At 38.1% G+C, this 16,149-nt stretch overlaps 1 long non-coding RNA gene across 4 annotated transcripts in view; it reads left to right on the top strand.

Annotated features, from left to right (window-relative positions):
* LOC141567926 (uncharacterized) overlaps window positions 1-16,149 on the top strand; it is a 316,152-nt gene that overhangs the window by 217,659 nt on the left and 82,344 nt on the right. For all 4 annotated transcript variants that reach the window (XR_012490914.1, XR_012490915.1, XR_012490913.1 and 1 more), the window contains exon 4: window positions 12,837-12,953. This is a non-coding gene — a long non-coding RNA (uncharacterized LOC141567926). The remainder of the gene's footprint in view (window positions 1-12,836; window positions 12,954-16,149) is intronic.

Genomic DNA, 16,149 nt, shown 5'->3' with positions numbered 1-16,149 from the left:
CAAATAAGGGACGGTTGGGGCGTGAAAGGGCCTGGGGGTCGTCACATCCACGCTGGGGTTCGAGAGCTGAGGCAAGTCACCAAGGAGCTGAAAGTCAAGCTAAGCCCAAGTTCTCTCCATTCCACCACGCTTATCAAACACAAAAGCTCGTTTTCTCTCTTCTGTGACATAATGTGATGAAAGGTGAGTCTCGTAGCGAAGACATTCAAGTGAGATTCAAACTGTGGCTCAATCTTTTAGGGCAGGAATTGTTCTCATACTTTGTCTTGAATACAGTCGTCTCTAATATGTTTATGATTCTGTCCTCCTCCATCCTTCTCTCTGCCTACCTTCCATTACTTCTTCCCATCTCATATTAACTCAGTACATAACCTTCCATAGTTTTCTAAGCACATGCAGATGTAGGCATAAATGTGGATATAGTATACATATTGATATATAGATTTTTGTTAATTTTTTTTTACTTATCCTGAATAATTTGCTACAACTCACTCTTCTCATTCAAAATATTTCATGGGCAATCTCTCCAAGGCGATTGTTATAGCTCTTTCTTTCTTCTTTTAATGGTGTTTATCCTCCATGATTTATTCAGTCATTCCCTGATTGATGGATATTTATTTATGTATGTGTTTTATTTTTCCATGGTGAAACATTCCAAATAATATCCTTCTGCAAATTCATTATGTCTTGATGTCTTTATTCTTATAGGATAGATTCTTAGAAGTGGGATTGCATGTTTGAGAATCTATGATATACCAAGTAAACCCAAAAGATAATAAATATTTTCAGTTAAGACTAGAAATTCAAAATCTATAGATGCTTTCATATAAACATTGTAAACATTTTTAATAAAAACTCAACATTTAAAAAAATCTTAAAACTTTTAAAATTTTAATTTAAAAATTTTAATTTGAAATTTAAAACGTATGTGAAAAAATGTAACCTTGTCAACAAATGATTACTTTTGGAAAATGCTTGTAATGCAAAAGTGGACAAAAGGAATAATTTTAATATCTAAATAGCTTTTCTAAATTGTCAGAAAATTTGATATATGAAATGTACAGGAACTCATTGAAAATCATCTGCAAATAATGACCAAACACATGCAAATATTTTCAAATTCTATAGAAGTCATGAAACTACTAATTAAAGTAGTGATGTGCTACCACTTTGTACCCACCAGGTAGCAAAAATTAAAAAGGATCAGAATACCTACTGCTGGCAGAGATATGAGGAAGAGGGTACATTCTTGGTGAAAAGGCAAATTTTTAAGCTGATTTGGAAAATAGCCTGGCTTAATTTTTTATTTTTTTATTTTACATCTGGTCACAGAAGCAATTGTTGTTAAAGCCCTTTGGGAGGAAGTACAGCAAGAAAGAGTTCCATTAGTAACCTAAAATAGTAAAAAAGTAAAGTGAGAGCCAGAAATGGGCTTCTAATGGGTTAATAGGCACACTTTAACCCTCAGTGGACAACTCTACATAGCACTCAGGTCAGACATTCTGCAGCTCCACCTCTTTCCGGAACTGCTAGACAATCTTGCTGAAGCCTAGTCCTGGGGAAGTCATGGTGAGGAGACTGTTTCTGACATGCCCGCACCTAAGCTGGATTCCAGACACACCAGGATTAGATGCTGCCTTCGAAGAGGGAAAACTGTCATGTGCGTGGGAATTCTGATTGGTGGGTCCATTTGAAATCAGCACCAGCTGGAGTCTGCAGAGAGGAAGGCTTGGGCAGCAGGGGAGAGGATGAGTCTGGAGCAGTTCACATGCCAGGGATGGCATCCTTAAAGCCTGGTGACCTGGGCTAGTATAGGAGGGTCGTGCCCAGGGCGGGAGAGTGCATGGGTGAGAAAAAAACTGACTCGCAGACCGCATGTGGGACCCCTCTCTTCTGTTTCTACCCTTTGTTTGGTCCCTATAAGGGGTAGGTGCAAAACCCTAAATGGTGTCTTGCAAAGTCACATGAGAAGGAAGAAACCTCAGATAGTAGAGGGCCAGAATCTATATAAATCGGAATTCTGTACTGTCATTCATTTCAACTTGAGTGGGGACAAAAGACAGTAGAGATTATCTATTGAATCTGTCACAGAATGAGGAATCCAGAAAAGAATCCCAAACCCAGAATTGGGACACGTGATTTCATAGGACAAATGCCCTTTTAGGAACCCTGCAATGAGCTGCTTTCAGTCATGACTATTGCAGAAAATCTGAAATATACAATCATTATGAATGCACGGAGAAATGTAATGACAAATTTAGTTTCTGGTCAGCTGTGATGGGAGGATGTGATAATCTTGCAGCCCTTTCCCAGATCCACATGCCAACCTCAGCTCTCTCTTCTAGTTTAAGGGCGTGGAGCAGGCCACTGAACTGTAGAAGGAAGGGAGAACCTTTTCTGTGTTTCCCTCATTCTTCCTCCTAAGTACTGTTGGACAGCCTACCCACCTGCCAAAATAACTGGATGGGAGCCTGGTGTTAGGGCAAGGTCTGAGTAAAGCATCAGCTGACAATGGGTCCCCAATATGCAGGACTGTCTTGGCAATCACTGAGATTTATGATATTAATATGCACCATTTCTAAAAGCAGCACGTGTGCTTTCTATATGTGAGTGGAACTTGGCTTGGATCCCCAGCATGGGATCCAATCATCAAAGCCAGTAGGCAACCTCCCCTGGGTAGGGTTGACTCTGAGTATGACTGTCACCTTCCCGGGGGTAACAGCTCTGCCACAGGCAATCCTCCCTCCACATGGTAGCTCCAAGCTCCGTCACTTCTAGTCAGGGTCACATTTAACATGAAGATGTTAAAAGTAAGACTTTGTCAGTCTTAGAGCCCCAGGAAATATTTAGCTGAGTCTGGGTTTTGAGGACATTCAACTCAGAATGTTGACAGGTTGTATTCGGCCAAGACTAAACCTTCTGTCGTGCAGTGGAGTCACCAGACCCTTGGTATACTCATTGGTAACTGAGGTTCCATATTTCACAAGTGAGGTCTCATACCAGAGATGTTTCTCTATCGTCTTATATAAGCTCCATGCTTGTATACAATCTTCGTAACGGTCGCAGGTACATGCTGAGTTTTCCACGCTCTTTTAGGTACCAGCTCTGCCTGCTACAGATAGAGTTCAGATGTTCCTTGCCTTCCTATAGGGGTGAGGGCGTGGGGCTATGCTCTGATTCTTTCTACCACAGAACACAGACTTGAAATGGAATTGTTGTGTAGCAGGCAGATTGTTCAAATGTGATCACAGACACACACACACGCACACATATTTATAATCCATTCTTGTGGATGAAGAAGATAGTTGGTAGAAGGGCCCTGTTTTTTAAAAAGAAATATTAATTCCATGATGAACAAGAGAGAAGCATTTATGGTGTTAAACCAAACTAAGAGAATTGGGCTTCAGAAAACTTCAGTCAGTACCACTATAAAGCCAACATTTCAAACTTGCCAAGAGGCCCTTGTTAAAGAGAAAATTAATACAGATGTGTCCCAGTTGTGTGACAAGTTGGAACTGTGAAATCCATGCCTATAGATATTTAAGGAGTTCTCTGGGAAGTTAAAAATTTAGGGTGGGACTTGCATTTCTAGATATATGGGGAGTAGATATTTAAAACAATACTAACCAAAAAAAGTTTTAAAATAAAGAATAAGTTGTACTTTATAAAAAGTAAATGTGTATTTGAGTCTAATTCATGGGGTTTGAAACACATTGAATGTATTAATCAATGGTAACAAAAAATAAGAAGAGGGCAATCTAATTTAAATTTTCAGTTTCTTATACTATTCTGGAATAGGATAAAAATTCAATTAATAATATATGTTATTAAAAAATTATGTTTATATATATGTGTATATATATTAAATTTCTAGGGTAACCAGTAAAACCAGTAAAAACCCCAGAATATATATATATATATATATCTTCTAGGGATATATATATATATATATATATATATATAAATCAAAGCATTACAAAATAAGTAAGAAGATAAAAAATAAACATAGAAAAGAATAGAAAGGTTAGAGTGAGGTAGAAATATATCTGCATATATAAAGTTATCACATTAAATGTAAATTAAGTTTTTCTATTCAAAGACAAAGTCTGTAACACTTAATAATATATCTTTTTAATCCAGATATCTGATTATTTACAACAAAGAGCTCTAAAACATAAAGACACAGGCAGGATTAAAGTAAATTAATATAGAAAACATATATCAATCCTGCACTAGTCGAAAGAAACCTTATGTAATTGTATTATGTCAGAAAGATAAGACTTTAATCAAAAGCATTATTAAAGATAAAGAGTGTTACTACATAAAAATTTAACTTTAAGTCATCAGGAAAATAAAATAAATCTAACCTGCAGCTTCCTGATAATGTAGTTGCAAAATGTATAAATGAAAAAATGACATGTATAAAGAGAAATTGAAAAATTTCACCTCTCTCTCTCTCTCTCTCTCTCTGTATGTATATATATATATATATATATACATATGTTCAGCATACCAAAAAATCCAGTAAGGTTATTATCTAACAACATACATAGGAAACTGCACTCAGTAATTGGAAAAGAAAATTTATTTTCAAAGTACTTGGATTATTTACAGAATTTAACATCTGCTAAGACAGCAAACAATTCTAACAAATTTCTAAGAATCAATATCATACAGATTCTCTTCTCTAACCACAGTGCAGTTAAGATAGAAATAGTGAATAAGAATAAAAAGATAGCTTTTAAACTTAAAAAAATTAACCTTTAAAAATCCATGAAAAGTTAAAGCCAAAATAATTTGAGCAACACAATAAATAACAGAGTCCCTAAAATTATATAAATTATAAAAACTGATTGAAAAAGACCATGAGACACAAAATAATTTAAGGTGAGAGATTCAGATTTTTAAGGAACAGATGACTCTACCATTACATCAAATTTTCCGAAGAATAGAAAAGGGAGATGACTTACTCCCAACTAATTTTCTGAGGCTCCTAGAACCTGTATAACAAACACCAGATGAGGGCATCTTGATGAGGGATTCAGACAAGCTCTCATTCATGAACATATACGCAAAATTCTAAGGAAAACACAGCAAGCATAATCCCTCAATGTATAAAACAGTAATACACGGTGACTAAGTGGGGTGCATTTCAGGAATAGATGATTAACTTAATCTTAGAAAATCTATTAAAGTCATTCACTACATGAACAAATCAAACAAACAAAAAACCATTGTCTCAGTGTATACAGAAAGAGCATGCAATAAAAGTCAACACTCATTCTTTATATTTAAAAATTCCTTAGTAAGCGAGTAGTAGAGTGTACATCTGCAACATGAAAACTAAAGACACGCATAAATGTTTTCTATATATACCAGCTACGATTAGGAAATACAGTGATGAAACTTTATTTACAGTATCAATGAAAAATACAAAACACCAATGAATAAGATAACAAAATATACGTAAGACCTTTATAAAAATTTATTGAGTGACTTTAAATACCCAATTGAATCAAGATATATATTATGTCCATAGTTAACAATACTGAGTGTTGTAACTAAGCCAATTCTCTACAAATTTAATTGATTGATTTCCTGATATTCCTATCAATATCCTGACAGAGTTTTTCACAGAACTTGACAAACTGATCCTATAATTTATATGAAAAAGCAGAGGGTCAGGAATAGTTAAGAGCCCCCTGCAGAAGGCAAATTAGGAGGTGCTTCTCAACCAGATATCAAGACATTTGCATAAAGCTTTAGTAATGATGCTGAGTCATACAGGACCAGGGCTGGAAGGATCAATTAACACAACAGATGTCCCACATATAGACCCACACATATTTGGAAACTTGGTATAAGGCAAATGTGATATTGTAACTGGGTGAATAATTATTGGTGCTAGAAAATTGGCTATCAATGTGGATAAAATTAAAGTGATAACTGCTTCACATCATGCCAGACAGAATTCCTCTGAGAAGCTGGATGATGGAGTCGTCCAGAGGGTCCCAGGGAAGGTGCCCAATGGCTGGAGCATCCCGAGGTAACAATGTGTAACTGCTTCAAGTAGTGTCCTGTCAGTATCCACTAGCTGGGCATTAGTGCTGGGAGGAACTTCGAGGGGTGTGGAGGGAGCAAATATCATGGAAAAGTACAGAGGAAATTCCGAGTTTTTGGTGATGTCTCATCTCTTACACTGCAGGGGGTGGTGGGGAGTTCATTTCATTTCATCGTGACTTTTTAACATACATATATTCTTTTGCATGTATGACATAGTTCATCATAACCATAAAACTGAAAGTACTAATGCCTGCAGTTTTCTTCAGGACAAAAATCCTTCAGAAAAAGTACATGAATACTCAAAAGAGTATGGGGTGCAAAAAGATTGTGGTTAAAGGTCAATTAGTGGAGAGAGCAGTTCCTTGGTTTTTTTTCGTCTGTGTTTTTTTTTCCGTCCCCATCTTCCCATATATGAGTCCATCTAGTTCCAAGATTCACCATCATCTATCTGTTGGTGACTCATCAGTCTGTAACCACAGCTACAACTTGAGCTCCAGAGCTGAGTAATTCCTGCCTACTTGGGATCTACACAGAATTCCTCTCAGCTTACCCTGCTGGGTCCACTGATCAGGCATCTTGAGGAGAAGGCATGTGCAGAAAGCTTATTGGGGGCAACTCCTGAGATCAAAACCAATAGGGGAATATAGGATACATGCTTAGGAAGAGGGAGAGGGTGGATGCAGTTATAGCAAAGGCCCCAGCGGGTCCCCCTGGAAGGTTTGGAGCTGGAATGCCCTTTAGAGCCCTCCTGCCTTGAGGCAAGGAGGCCTGGTATTTATATCCTACCATGACTAGTTATTGTATGAATTCACATCCCTTCCAGGCATGCCCTGGAGTGAGGTGACTCTTCAGCTGAGTGCCACTCCTAGAGGTAAAGCTGAGAGCTGTCTACTCCCAGCAAAGGGGGAATGATGACTGTCTCTGTCTTAAATAACTGCCTCGTCCATCACCATGGATGCTATACTTGGAGACAAAGGGAATCCAGTTGCAAGATTTGCTTCTGGTTAATTCTTTCATTCTGGAACACTTTGGGTGGTACCACAGCGTCCACTCTATGCACCCTCGCATTTCTCCTCCTTGCTACTCCATTCCTCTTCCTGTGTTCCTACCTTGTTAATAGCATCCTCATACCTCGTTTCTTATGCCAGAGTTTCTGGTGGACAGCTTCTTGAGGGAAGAGTGGGTCTCTGTCCTTTGAGTTCCCTGCCACTACCTGGCAGAGTATCAGACACAGTCTCTGTGACTGGTTATTAGAGGAAGGGCTTATTAAATGACTAACTCATATGAAAGGAATTTAAGAAATGTCAAATCTAGGGAAAACTGAGCCTTAATATACTTTCAGGATGAGGAACAAGAAACATATTTCCTCTCCCTCCTCCTCTCATTAAATCTGTTTAATGATTCTACCTTTGAAATGCCTCTCTTGCCGGCCCTCTCCCTGCCTGTCCCCATGTCCTTGCCCTAATTCCAACAAAGAAGTCTTCCTAACTTGTCATCTGCCCTCGGGGTCTCTTGCCTATATGCTGTCCTCCACACTGCCACAAATCACCTTCCTGAAAGTGGGCCTGGCCACATCACTTCCTTGCCAACAACCTTTCATGGTCAGCGTTCAGGATTATCCTAAAATGATAGCGTAGAACAGAGATTTCAAAGGCTCTGCTGTTTACTAGCAGGGAGACAACTTACTAGCCAGTTCCTTAGCCTCTCAGGGACTCAGTGTAGCCGTTTGTCGTGTCCCACAATTACTTTCTTCTGGCCACAGAGCTTTGAAAACATCATGACTTCTGGCCAAGCCTAGGCTATAGGAGTGGAGTCCATTTCTTCAGTTAAAAAACCCACCAGTGCCTCCCATTACCTTGACTGCAGTGCTTGCTTCAGCACGTAGTGTGTAACCAAGATAAGAATTCAATGCCATCATTGTTATTTGAACTATCGGGAGATTGGGTTTGTCAGGTGGGTGTTTGACAACATCCCTTTGAGGTCATGGCAGCCGAGTGAGGTAAGACATTACTACCAGGAGCCTGAGAATGGAGCCAACCTACAACTAACAGACAGATGGATCCTAGCAATGTCGTTTGGGCACTGAGTCCAAGCTGTGCCTGAAGTCTACCTCTGGGCGTCTTCATTTATGCAAACCAATGAATTCTCTTTTTTGCTTAAGCCATTTTCACTGGGCGTTCTGTTACAACCTAAAGAGCTAAGTGATAAAATCATGATGCAGTGTTTTATTTTTTTAACTGTAAAACATCATTTAAATGTACCTATTACATAATAACTGCTATGCTCCTTGTCATGGTATGAGGGACTGTAACATCGTTTCAATCTACCTTTTTTATCCTAATCTCTTGCTGCTTTTGTCCCATGAATACATACGCCAGCCACACTCTTCTTTCCCAAGTATATAATTGCATGTTTTCTGTATTTTCATGGTCGTCTTCATTTTTCCCTAAAATGCCTTCCCTCATTTCATGGCGGACCCAAAGCTAGTTACAGTGTAAGGCCAAGCTCAAGTACACCCAAGTGTATGACAGAATCAACTCTCTGAGCTGCTGGGATTGTGTTTGTATCACAATTGTGAGTTGAGGGATCCATTTGCTATCCCATTAACCAGGGAACCACTTGATGGTCAGACCCATGTCTGTTCATTTACGTGCTTGTTGCTGTTTGACATTCAACCAATGTTAATTGAATGAATTCGTGAATGACCTCCTAAGTGGAAAATAGCAAGAAGAATGCAAGTTTATAGTTGGCAAATTAGTCAGAGTTCAGCCAGTAAATGAAAGAGCATGGAGAACTTCCTTGACCCTGAATTTGTCTTGTACAGACTTTACAGGGGTCCTTTCTGCTTAAGCAGACATATTTTCACAGTTTTACAAAGCAACATAGCCCTGTTTGGTTCCTTTTCAAATCAGAGGAACTGGCCCAGATTTCACATCCTCAAAAAAATGCAAATTTCTCTCCACCATTTCATCTTGCCTAGTTTAAAACAATTTTTTTTTTTTATTTGGCCTTTTGACTATTGCTTAACATGCGCTGTGGGATTTTTTAAGAATGGTTTTCAGAGGAAACAGAAGAGATGGAGTCTCTCCATTTCATGCTAGCCAAGGTTCACCTAAGCATTTAGAGGTTTTCCCTTTCAGTTTGTGCTGCTTTTATTTCTTCCCCTATGTTCATTCATCACCATGGATGCTATGCTTGGAGAGAAAGGGGATCCAGTTGCAGAACTTGCTTCCTGTTAAATCTTCCATTCCAGAACATTTTGGAAACAGATGTAATGACTTAAATATAATAATAAAAGTAAAATAATTATATCCAGACTACTAAAGCCAAGTGAAAATCATTTTACCAAGTGAATTGCAATTTTCCTTTTTATAGATGGGGTGTAGCCGTCCGTGCCTCTCTGTTTGCATCTATTAGGTTAATTAAATAATATTGGGGAGATTATTGGCATGGTAATTTTGTATAAACATATGGATGACTGAGTTTCACCTCTACTATAATAATATGACTCAGTATTTCATGTATTTGAATAACAATGCTGTTTAAACATAACTATATATTAAAGTGTTACATAACCAAACCCAGAAAATTGTGCGATCCCACAAATACCAGCAGCATTAAATATTTCCATTGTATTCAATATGATCCAGAAGTGTGTGTAAGAAATAGGTTGTAGAATTCTACTCACTGCTTAATAGCTTTTTGAGAGAATGGACTGTCCTTAGTCATTTTTATTTTATTCACGGCATGAAGTTCACAGTAAGTAGTAAACATTGGTCAAATGAATGAACAAATGACATCATAAATGGTGTTGAGAAACACAACACAGAGCTTTAACAAATATCTAAAGGATGAGGAATGACAGACCAACAGCACTGGTGAGAACACAACCCTGAGGGTGTGTTTTGCTCCTGCTACAAATAGCTTCATGTCCATAGTGGCTGGAGAAATGGACAGTAATGTCTTAAAGGTATCAAAAATAATAAACAAAACCAAACAAAAATTAACAATGACAGAAAAAGGAAGTCTTCAGGTTGAACATGGCATTGTGATATGCAATATGTCTGTCGCCTCCTCCGCCTCCCAAGACCTTATGAAAAAGGTTGTACAGGATAACATAGTTCTTTCTTATAAAGTACCTCTTCCATACTATTAATGGTTGATTTTTCTAGTCATGTCTTTGGAAAACGTAATTAAAGCATAATTAAGGATATCTAAGGCTTTCAGAAATGTCCACGTTTTGACAAGCAAGGCTTAAAAGAGGAGATTCCTAAATTGGTGGCAACTATCTTTTGGATACCTTAAAAAGAAAAGTAAATCAATAAAGAAAAGGAATGGGGAGATAGAAAAGATATCCATGAAACTGCTTGATCTGGTGGTGTTTCTTTGCAGACCACGAGAACAGCACGTCTTCCCAAGATAGACTCAGTTGCCTCAGTTGTATCTTCGGGAGCTTACTAGAATTATCTGATTAGGTAACTATTACAATGTCATTCTCAATTCTGGGAAGAAAGAAATCAAATCTCATTTTTGCACTTCCTGGTAGAGAGTTGTTTTCAACTAAATCAGGGCCAAGGATTGAAATTGGAGAACAAACTAAAGTAGAAATTGAACCATCAAATTTAACTATAGAGTACAGAAGCCAGCTCAGAATGTAATTTGTCTATTTTTACCAAAAAGAATTTCCTGGGAACATAAACCTGTTTGCATGCTAAGAACCTTGTATTTTACAAACACCAGATGATGAGATTTTGGAAGAGGATAAATTATTTATTCTTTTTCCCCACCATTTCCCAAATCCATTGGCTTACTTACTACCCCAATTAGTTCTCCTAAACAACATTAGAAGATAAACACAAGGCCCAATTGATTACTCCTACTTAGATGGGGAGTTGAAAATTATTTAGTTTGAAAGTGATTTAGTTTGCACATTTATATTCATTTGTACCAACTTCCAGAAAATGGCTTTGGCTTTAAAAACAATCTGGCAGTTAAGTACACCATTACACCCGACTGCTTGTGTGAAGACGGAGACACCTGGTGGTCCATACGTGGAACTGCAGCCCAGGAAAGAATTCTTTTAAGGATGTCTCTCCCCCAACTCCTCCTTCCCCTCCTGCTTTTCTGGGTACAGTCTGCTGTTGACGGTGGACATACTGCAGCTGTATGAAAGTGAGTCTCAAGTTCAAGTCAAAAGATTTCCAGAACAGTTACATCAACTCCATGAAAGCTCCAGGTCACAAGTTCTCTAAATTATTTAGAAAGCCGACCAATGTAGCCTGCTAACCATTTTTAAAAGCTACTAAAACGTACTCTTAACCAAGAAGCTGAACAGGAGTCTTAGTGTTTGGGAGTAAGGTTTAATCTCCACCTCAAAACTTCTGGACTTCCTCTGCCAGAATAATGAGCTTCTGTTTTCTTTCGTGAAGAAAAAAAAAGAAGTGTCGATTCCTTTGGCTCCACAAAAACAAGCATTTTGAGCTTCTAAATATGGCCTTGCCCCTGAACCAACCCTGCCTCGTATCTAACTGCGTTTCTCCAAATTGAGCTCTGCAAGACAAAAATCCGTAACTGAATTAAAAAAAAAAAAAAGAGGACAGCAAAATCCCTCTTCCTTTTTGTTCTTGGTTCCTAATTTTGTTCTCTTCAGGTTTTAAGTCTAGAGATAAGCTTCTGGAAGCCAATAGAGAGTAGTTCCCAAACTGTCTCAGGATGTACTTGGTGTCAGACAGAGGATGAAATCGAATCATAGGTCCTCCTTGGAATGTGTGTAGCTGTAAGTGAGGAGGGAAGACACGCGTCGGGACACAGTATGTCTTCCAGTTGGATCCGTGTCTAATAAAATGACCCACTGCAGAGCTGAGATTCCCGGATCTCCTCTCAAACTACCCAGAAGATGACATCCTCAGTCTCACGGGCTGACTTCCTTCTGTACAATCCCAGGCAATGCTGCAGCTGAAATGACAAAATATTGTGGTCAGATGACCTTTGTCTAACTTTTATTGGGACATTGCTCTATGCCAGGCACTGTCTCAAGTCAGGTCACACGTCCCATCCCCCTGGCGGTGTTTTAGTTGGGCCTTGATGGACACACAGAAACCCAGTCTGTGGAAGTCTGAGGTGTCCATGTTTGAACCTGACCCAGGTTGGCCATCTTGTTTCTAACACACCTGCCATGCACATACGTACTGTAATGTGAAAACAAAGGCCTTCTCTGATAGTCAGGGCCTCACTGGTCAGTATTTTTATTTACTGTCACAAAGAACAATGGGCAAATGCACCATAAATCTTCCTTTGTCACGAGAAAACACATTTATTTAGGTTGACTACAGCACTGTACATAATGTCTCCTCCCATCCTTAATCGCGTAAGTGAGAACTTTTGACAAGGACTAGGAGATGCCTGAAGAAGAGGTTCCCTGTATAAGAACTATCATATCATGAGACCCATTTAAATTTCAGATATACAATCTTCTTTCTGAAACACTTATGAGCAAATATGATTTAGAATTCATTATTTTTCAGATGGTAGATATGTAGTACAGTCCATATATTGAATATTATTTAATACCCCAATCCAGGACTGGAGTAGGACCCCCTAATTATCACATAAATAGTTCTGTAATGGAATATATAATGGTCACATTAAAAGGGATTTTAAAAAAAAGACTGACAATAGTCTCATATTAGTTCAGATCAGCTGTGGTCACCAAATGAATCTGACATACATGAAAGAACTTGTTTATCAGACTTTTTTTGAATTTTAAATTATAGACAACAGACCGTGGTTCCTGTTTGCGATGAAAGAGCCATTTACAGACCAGAAGACTCCTATAACTTCCTGGAATCCAGATGAACAAATTTAACACTAAGAAGGAAATCTATCATCAAGTAAGTCATTTCCTTTGTTCATCAAAAGTCTGTGTATTCATTGTAAAAACATAAAATTTTTAGAAAAAAGCATAGGAGAAAATTTTCATGATTTTGGGTTAGGCCAAGTGATAGAAATAACAGCAAAAGCATGATCCATAAAAGAAAAATTGGTCTTTATCAAAATTAAAAACTTTGGTCTGAAGTTAAGAAAATAAAAAGGACAAACCACAGTTGAGGAGACAATATTTTCAATCACATATCCAATAGAGGACTTATAGCCAGCATATATAATTAACTCTTTAAACTCAACAATAAGGAGTCAAACAACCCAATTAAAAATGGGGATAGAACTTAAACAGATATAAAAGATATAAAAATGGCAAATAAGCACATAAAAAGAAGTTCAACACCATAAGCCATTAGGATAATGCAAATTTAAACCACAACAGGATATTACTACACACATATTAGAATATCTAAAATGAAGAAAAAAAAACCCAACAATACCAAGTGCTGACAAAGATGTGGAGTAACTTAAACTTATATATGAGGTGTGATAAAAAAAATAACGGTGAATGTTTAAATTAAATACATAAATATATATATATATATATATATATATATATATATATATATAAACAATAAAAGACATATTGCCATTAATCCCTCTCAAAATACCCCCTTGCTTCTAACACACTTATCCCATCATTCTTTCCACTTTCTGAAGCAATTCTGGAAGTCTTTTTTCGTGAGTGTTTTTAGTTGTGCTGTCGTGGCTGCCTCAATGTCCTGAATTGATTCAAAATGTTTTCCTTTCATGGTCATTTTGACTTTGGGGAAGAGCCAGAAGTTGCATGGTGCAGATTCGGTGAATAAGGTGGATGAGGACACACCATAATGTTTGTGTTTGACAGAAATTGCAGTATACCAGAAGCGATGTGTGATGTGGAGCGTAATCATGATGGAGGATGAGGTAAATACACTCATGAAAGAGAACTTCCAGAGCTGCTTCAGAAAGTGGCAAGAACAATGAGGTAAGTGTGTTCGAAGCGAGAGGGAGTATTTTGAGGGGGATTAATGGCAATGTGTCTTTTACTGTAATAATCTTTTTATTTAAGCATTCACTGTATCTTTTGATCACACCTTGTACGTGACTGGTGGGATTGAAAATGGTACAGCTACTTTGGAAAATGATTTGGCAGCTTCTTAGAAAGTTCAATATGCACTTACCACATGACCCAGCAATTCTACTGCTGTTTATTTACACTAGATGATGAAAACTAACGTCCACATGAAAATTGGTATACAAATGTTCATAAACAGCCTTATTTATTGGAACCCCAAATTGGAAACAGCTCAGATGTCCTTCAGCGGGTGAAAGAATAAGCTAAGTGTGGTACACCATGTGATACATCACTACTCAGCAATGAAAAGTACAGACTGTTGATACACACATGAACTTGGATGAGTCTCAGACGTCGTGCCAAGTGAAAGAAGCCAGTCTCAAAAGATAAAAGTTTAGAGATGGAAACTAGATCTGTGGTTGCCAGGAATTCTGGGCGGAAGGAAGATGTGACAATCAGGGAGGTGTTTTGGGGGTGATAGAACCTTCTGTATCCTTATTGTGGTGGATATACAGATCTACAAATATGTTAAAATGCATAGACCTGTACACCAAAGACAGAAAGTCAATGTCAGCATATGATCGTTAAAAAAAGAAAAGCCTTAGTAAAAGCCAACACATTCACATTTGACTTTTGTGTTCAGTTTGTTGTCAGCCTCACCTTTGCTTAACTGGTGACAGCCTCCTCCAGTCAATATTTCCTGCAGGACTAGCAGTTGTGAGGCGTGTGTAAGGCACTGGGGATACAAAGATGAGTCAGGCAGAGGTCATGACACTCAGCAGAGGTCATGACACTCAACCCAGCAGAGCAATGAGACAGAGAGGTGAAGAGATGTCAATGAATTATGCCACGAAAATTCAAGGTGGTGATCACCTGGGGCTGTAAGCACAAAGAATGTTTTAATTGTTTTGTTTACTGATTTCTTACTTTCTTTTTCTTTTCTTTTTTCGTAATTTTGAAGAATCTCTTGCTTTGACCAAAAACTATTAAGTGAAAGAAATCCCATTCGTTGTTAGGAATGGTGTCTGCTAGATTGCAAGCTTACTGAAACGTGTAATTCTACTTGTATATTCTCATGACTGGTACTCTGACACATAGAGGTCCCATCACTCATGAAGTATTTATTAAATAAATGAATGGAAGATGACACCAACACAACATTTTAATCATTGCAAAGCTTTACGGTATTATTTTTTATTTAGCTAGCATATTTGTCAGTATAGTTTCTCTCCTAGTTACTTGGAGATGAAGCCTGTATTTCCATTAACATGTGCGTAGCCCATTCTCATGCTGTTTGGGTGGCACTTCCAAAGGGGAAGTCCCTAAAAGTGAGTCAGAATGATTAGTCACGTCTTATGGCATCAGTCTTTGAAACCAAAGACCGTGGCATACCTTCTTAGTATCTACAGGAACTAAATACCAGAAATGTGAGTGTAGATCCTTTTAGAAAACCACTAATCCTGCTAAGATAAGTGACTGGGTTGTTTGCACTGCCATGGAAACAGACAAAGTTGGTATTTTCCAATGTTCTAAATCCAGAGCCCTAATCTAGATATAAATATGCTGAATGTTATGAACCCAGTTCCTTAAGCTCAGCCTTACTTCAGTGTCCTTATCTGTGACAATAAAGGACACTCACCACAGCCTGATGTGAATTCATGACGATGAAAGTTCTTCTTTATAAAAAGTCATTGTTTTTATTCCCATGTGGCCAAAAGTGAAGTTCAAAGTCAGAGTTCCATCACCAGGGTTCAGCTTCTGTGATCGGTCAGACCATTCCTATTTAGAAGAGACTTTTCTAAAGTAAGTGCTAAGTATTTTAGGCAAAGAAACCCAGCTGTGAAAATACTGTTAACATTTGCACAGTTGCTTTATGTGTGGATTTATTTTTACTTGCACTTCAGTGCAGTTCTTGGGAGCGTCGTCCCTCTTCCCCTCTCTCCCTCCCTCCCCATCTCTGACTCTTGCTGCCCCTCATGGGTCTTTTGAGAAATGACAGTTTCTCTCTCTAATTCTTATGGGTCACAAGTGTTCTGCATCACAGCACACCCTTGACTAATTAGCATTAATAAGTGATGCTGAGAGAAAGA

The sequence above is a fragment of the Rhinolophus sinicus genome, linkage group LG12 (assembly GCF_036562045.2).
Source record: "Rhinolophus sinicus isolate RSC01 linkage group LG12, ASM3656204v1, whole genome shotgun sequence".
NCBI lineage: Eukaryota > Metazoa > Chordata > Mammalia > Chiroptera > Rhinolophidae > Rhinolophus > Rhinolophus sinicus.
The sequence above is the reverse complement of the archived record's forward strand: the minus strand, read 5'-3'. Positions and strand labels throughout refer to the sequence as shown.